The 6,927-nt window shown below is 33.6% G+C and overlaps 1 long non-coding RNA gene across 1 annotated transcript; it reads right to left on the reverse strand.

Moving 5' to 3' along the window:
• Nucleotides 1-631: 631 nt before the first annotated feature.
• Nucleotides 632-6,554, reverse strand: LOC128203481 (uncharacterized). The gene is made up of 3 exons (XR_008255955.1): nucleotides 6,481-6,554; nucleotides 5,201-5,422; nucleotides 632-746 (listed from the first exon to the last, which is right to left on the reverse strand). It is a non-coding gene; the product is annotated as an uncharacterized LOC128203481 (long non-coding RNA).
• Nucleotides 6,555-6,927: the final 373 nt, after the last annotated feature.

A 6,927-nucleotide genomic window follows, 5' to 3' on the forward strand; every position in this document is an offset into this window, starting at 1 on the left:
TTTAATAGCTTTGATTACATTTTACTACTGAATTACCTCCCTTTAATAGAAAAAAAAAATAATGTCTTAATTTTTCACGTATAGCATCTTTAAATAATTTTTAAACAATAATAATATATGAGTAAACATATAAGCATAAAGTTCTCACAAAAAAATCAATTTAAAAACCTTACATTTATACATAGGAAAGTATATATAGACTGAACATTAATTTTCGTTTAAGTGACATTCTGAAAGTTTATGAAACAGCTATTTTTAGTAACTTAAATGGCCGAAAAGTGTAAGTGAAACACCAAGTCGATTCTATCACGTCAGTTCTTGTTCAGGTTAGATATTTGCTTCATAATCTATTCAGATTAAATGTTTATTAATTGTTTAACTTTTAAGCATTATTTTGGGTCGATATTTATAGTTTAAAGGAAAAACTTATATCTTAAACAGCGACAACGTGTCGCGAGTGGCAAAAGACCCGACATCACATCAGAAGTGAAAAAAAGATGGTCTTATGCAGGACTAAGTGGATGCGTGTTGAATGCTGCTTGTATAAATATATTTTGATAATCAGTAACTAGTGATTAAAATCGATATCACTTAAGTTAAAAACTAAAAAGACAGTAAATGCTTATATTACTTCAGGTTGAGGGTTCTTTTCTGTTGTTGTTGGTTCTTGTCGGTTTTTAGTGACAGCGATTATTCGGAACGTCTCGTCGATTTCCAGATAATTTCCCGCGGAAAAACAAGCATGGCTGCGAAAAGAAAACGTGAAAATGACTCGGTAACGGGTTATTTAAAAGACGTGTCGCCATTAAAAGTCGCAAAAAACAATAATAAACGTCTCCATTTCCATTTGGAAAACAATGGTTTGTAATTTTTAGCTCGCCTGTCATATGACAAGACAAGATTACAAGTTAGTCAATCGTCAGTCCACAAATTGCCTGCGTCACAATTTTGACATAATCTTTATGAGACTTAATAACAAGGGTCATCTCAACAAAATCTTTGACAAAATGGCCCAAATGGTTCCGTTCCGCTGCACAACATGGCAGCCAGAGCTAAAAATAGGAAAAACCTTTACACCACTTCTCCTCAGAAACCGATGATCAGATTTTGATGAAACTTGACAGAAATGTTCCTTGGGTGGTCATTAACCAAAATTTATTAAATGGTTCCAGTCCACTGCACACCATGGCTGCCAGAGCTAAAAAATAAAAAAAAACTTTATACGACTTGTCGTCGAAACCGATGACCTTTTTTCGATAAAACTTGACAGAAATGTTTGTTTGGTGCTCCTTTACTCAAATTGCCCAAATCATTTCGGTCCACTGCACAACATGGCAGCCAGAGCTATTAAAGTAAAAAAATTTTTTAAATAACTTCTCCTCAAAAATTGATGATTGTATTTCTATGAAACTGGACGAAAATGTTCGTTAGGTGGTCTTTGCTTGAACCTTTTGGCCAGTGGAGCACAGGCACTGATGTGCCTCTTGTTAATTCATGTCAGGCAGCCATTTAACCTTTGTTCCAGTTGATTGTATCAGATGATGTTAACAATGCTAGCCATGTAGCTAGGCATTTCTCAATCTGAAAGTTTACAAAAGAATATGGCCTGAATATTTAATAAAAAGATGAAAATGGATGATGTGTTCTAAAGTAAACCTGTAAGAGAAAAGGTGCTATTGGTATGGTGCTTGAACCCACGACCATGTTATGGTGCTTGAACCCACGACCATGTGAACACTTGCATGGAGATCTATCAAACTGAGCTAACCGATGTAACTGATTTTAGGCAATTCCCTATTTAGCTCTACAATTGACTGGTGCAATATGCATTATAAAGACAATTAATCAAAGTCTTGAAGCACTAGTCCAAATAATAGTAACTTGACTGATCTTTTTACAAATTTTGAAATGGCATATCCTTCACGTACAATTTTTTTTGTACAAAAAGTGGGTAGTTATTTCGATCAGCATTATTATTATTACGAGTTATTATGAGTTTGATGAGTGTTTTTCCTTATTTCATAATCATACTGTCAAAAAATAATGAAATAAACTGTTATACATGGAGAGCACCTGCAAGGCTGTGGTACATAGATTTACAACAATCGGAGCCTTTTGGCCTTGGCCGAGTTGTTACGGTTATGTATACAAGGTGACTGGTCTATCTCTAGTTTATATGAGTGGTAGAGTTGTTATGCTAGGTAAAATAGTAGTGTTTAAATGCATTAAATGCTTGTTTTGTGACAAAATCTTTGCACTTGCATGGTAAAAACTAAAATACATATTACCAGTCATCAAAATTAGACTTGAGGATGAACAAGCCCGAATTCTTATATTATTGCTTGGAATAAAGATTTTTAACAACCCCTGCTATAAACAATTCAAAGGGCTTTAAGCAAGCCCGGAAGACATTTTACCAATGGAGGGCTTGCAGACTTGTGTTAATTTCAACCACTGTATTATTATATATAACCCTTTAATATTTATTTCAAACATACCCAGTTAAGGTCACAAATCTGAACACTTTGAGGTTTTTCACAATTAGCTTGGAGAGTTTTTGTTGTAGTAAGCTAAAATTGCGTATAAAACATCTTTGGTGAATGTGACACCATCTGTCAAACAACGGATTCACGTTCTCATCAATTTTATGTCGAAAATCGTTCATTTTATAGACAGTAAATCACCCTTAAATTTATGCTTTTGAGAGCACAAATATCGAACACTTGAAAATCGCAAATACATGGTCATACAATTATAATTAATAAGTATGCTGAAATAAATAAACACTGAGCTGCATAGTTATTTATTTTTTCCGATGTTTTTCAAAACATGAAATTCAATTGTAAAGCGTGATTTCTGTTTATAAGTATCTTGAATGTAGGAGTCAACATAACTGCTAAACCAAGAAATGCATGTGCGCCCTCCGACGTCATTTCCCGTGTGCTACATTTTGATCTTTAAAGCTGCACTCTCACAGATATACCGTTTTTTACAACTTTTTTATTTTGTCTACGAAAGAGCAAATTATTGCATTAATTTCTGCAAACCAATGATAATAGATTTCTGACAAAAGATCGGAACGTAGAATTTCATATTTCCGTTCGAAAATAAATGTTTTATGGCTTTAACCGTTACTTACGGTGAAGAAAAATGCATAAAACATTAAGTTTGGAACTTAAATATCAAAATCTGTGATCTAATTTTTTATCAGCAGTATTATTTAACTGGTTTCCATGCATTTTACGCAAAAGTTGGATCGTCCCAAGACAAAAAATTGTGAAAATGTTCAATCTGTGAGCAGCAGCTTTAAACGTATAAACATTTAATGGCATTTTTTTAGAAAAATACACAACAAAACAAGATTAAACTTCGCAAGTGTTTCCAAGTCAACATGTCTATTTTTTTTAGACTATTGAAGCACAAATGTTTTTCTTTTGATGGTTGAGATGTTTCAGGTAAAACAACAATAAAAAATGCAAAATAATTTTAGTGAATAATCAACTCTGACTTGAAAGTAACATGAAACATTGAAGTGAAGGATTTGCTATATCATTTTTTTTTTAAATCGTAAAAAAGTCCGTCAACGTACAAATATTTGGACTAAGAGATGTAGATCATGTACCTTCATTTCCGTGTCCGAAATCGATCACTTACTGGCAGCGCTAATTTCTGGATTGTCTCCATCTAAATTTAACATCTTAAGACGCATACATTGATGCCATTTTTGCTTCGACTAATAATGAAGCAATAACACTAAATACGGGTCGGTAACATTGTAGAGGAACGGGTTCGAATTAGCATTCAATTTCATTTCCGCATAATAGCCATAATTGCTGCCATATTGTATGACTTTAAAAACTACACCCTATACTACGGAATAACAATAGGCATAAACGTCTAGCACATTGTGATAGTTATACTCCGAATAACTTACTCAAACAAACACAATAGTTTGATTGCTGCTGAAAAAAAAATCATTTGAAACATAAGAGCTATTTAAGAAAATATTACATAACCGCGTATGATTTATTTCTTAATAGCTTTCATTTGGTACCCGCTTTCATTCATAAAATTTGTTCTTTGCCGGATCAAGTCTTGAATGCCGGGATATGTGTGACGTCACACGGGGTGCAAACGTGTGGCGTAGCTTAATACATTTTACAATTGATTGTATGTACAAAAGACTTCGTATGTAAATGCTATATTTACATTATTTTGTTCAATAAAACTCACCAAATTGCAAGTAAAACTATACTAAGAGTAACACGCAATGTTTTATCATGAAAAATCCAATAACGCGATAAATACACAAAAGCAAGTACGCCCCACATTCACGTAAGTAGTTCTGTTGCTACGTAGGTGATGTGTATTAATATATTAGACTAGTTATGATGTTCAATATGTCATGTCAGGCGACAAGTCGCGTTTCTGAAATATCGCTCTCTAAAGACTGTCAGCTTGCAGCCGACGGTCTAAAAACTGAAATCCAACTTATGTGCCAAAATATGCGTGTAACAAGTAAAACAGCTATAACAGAATTTGCAAAACTCATAGGGAAACTGGTGGCGGCTATTCCAGGTGTAGAATATGCACCCCTTTTCATAAAACCATTAGAAAAAGTAAAAGATTCAGAACCGAAAAAACATCAGGGAAATTTCAATAGTTTTATGAACGTTCCAGTTTCAATACACATCACCCTGGAATGGTGGATTGACAATGTCCAATCTTCATACAAAAATATTTCTCATGGCACACCAGAAATGATAATTTACAGTGATGCATCAAAAACAGGGTGGGGTGGATTTGATAAGACAAATGGATGGAAAACTTGGGGAGTTTGGTCTGTGAGGAACAACTCGACAGGTTAACATAAAAACATTTTAGAACTGAAAGCATGTCAATTGACAGTTATGGCATTCTGTGGCAATTTAATTGGCAAACATGTGAAACTATTTATGGACAACACAAATAGTGTAGCTTACTTATAGAACTATAAGGGGTTTGCAGTGATGAAATTCCTATCAACCTTCAACTTCCCCTCTACGAAGGTAAGTCTCAGTTAATCTATCAATTAAAAAACAAAGTGAAAATGATAGGAACTAGGAAAATAAATCAGTTTTTATGCTCTCCTGAACAATTTTCAAAATGTCAGTTACAACAGTTTTGCGCTAAGCCCGCGAGTTGTCAAACCAACACTTACAGTCCAAGTATTAATAGGTGTTTAACCAACACTCATGGTCCAACCAAAATTGCGGTCCAATAAACGAAAGCTGTCCAGCAAACGGTGGTCTGTCGACCAGCACTAGTTGTCCATCACTGTCCACTTACTGTCCTGGGTGTACTAGCAGCCAAACCAATTCTAGTGATGATCTTGATGGAAGTAATGTTCTCAAAACATACCATCAGCATACTTGAATCATATCTGTAGAAAAAGGAAGGGAGCATTATAAGCAAAAAAATATATATATATTTTATTTAATTTTAATTAAGCAATTAGTGTGATTGGTCTGATTTTATTCCGGCATGGGTGTACCATGTATGGAACTAGTCTGATGGCCATCATATTACAGTCTTTGCCTTAAAAAAATTTCAGCACTTGTCCTTTCTGGCAAGTAATTGAAGAAAACAACTTGCCCAAAAACAGTTTTACTTGCCCAAAATAACCAATTCATGAGTAAATATACGGAAGATAATATTTCAATATGATAATAAGTTTCAGTCAGGATTTGTGAATTTTTGCTGAAGAAACTATGAAAACAGAGGGATCTAAATTTCGGGAAAAAAACCTTGCCCATTTGGGCAACCACCTGGAAATTTTGACTTGTCTGAAACAGTATTAACTTGTCCCGGGCTTCGGGCAACCCAGTTACGACGAAGACTGATATTATTAAATTTTTACTGACAAATCATTTAAAAAAAAACACTACACAGGTTACAGCATGATACATAAACTTTTATATAGATAATGTAGCATGACTATTATGTAGTATTATAGTACTATGCATACAGCAGTTAAAAGGTTAATTGTCACGTTTCTGCGGGAAATAATTGACACTAGTATTCATGATTATATAGGATTTTTTTTATAAACAATTACAATCCTTACTAAAGTCAGTAAAGTCACAAGTTCATCAAATGTGTTTGACTTATTAAATGTAAACATCATGATTTATACTGATGATATGTTTATATATAGATATAGAACAAATTCCCCATTAAATTGCGACAATCAGTTAGACAGAGTTATAATGTTCTCAAAACAAATGTTTTGTCTGTTTGATTAAAAAAAATTCAAAAACAACAATCAAATATGAGTAGGAACAGCATATATTTTTCTGAACAGTTTACCAACACAACCTCCTGTCTAGGTAGTGTGCAAACGATTTATATCTTATGTCATGCATATTATATTTTTAGTACGATGTATTATAAATCCATTAAAATGCCATATCTAATGAAAAAATATCATTTATAGCAAACCTGGGGTGGTAATTAATCCGATTTTAGCGCTGTTATTATACTTCGTTATAACCCTGAAGCAAACTGGAAGTTACTATGCCGCAAAGGATTATGGTATGTTGCAAAGTTGTGATCAGTGGAAAAAACAGAAGAATTCTGCAAAGTATAAACATTTCAAGGGAAGTAACACAAATAATCTGGTCGATCGGTCTGAAGGGATTTTCACCCTTACATCATATGGGATTAAAATATCGACACCCCCCCATCAGAAGCAAATTTCACAATTTGACAACAACCTTCAGATGCAAATTAGCGAAAAAGACCATATATGATTTAAAAAATTGCCGTCCCCCCCTAAGTTATATGTTTAAATGGAATAGCCCTAAACGCTAGGCAAAAGGGAGATAATTTCAAACTGATGTTTACACTTCAGTAAACAATTATTATCAATTATTGTTTTCATTTTTA

This window comes from Mya arenaria, chromosome 9 (genome assembly GCF_026914265.1).
Source record: "Mya arenaria isolate MELC-2E11 chromosome 9, ASM2691426v1".
NCBI classification, from domain to species: domain Eukaryota; kingdom Metazoa; phylum Mollusca; class Bivalvia; order Myida; family Myidae; genus Mya; species Mya arenaria.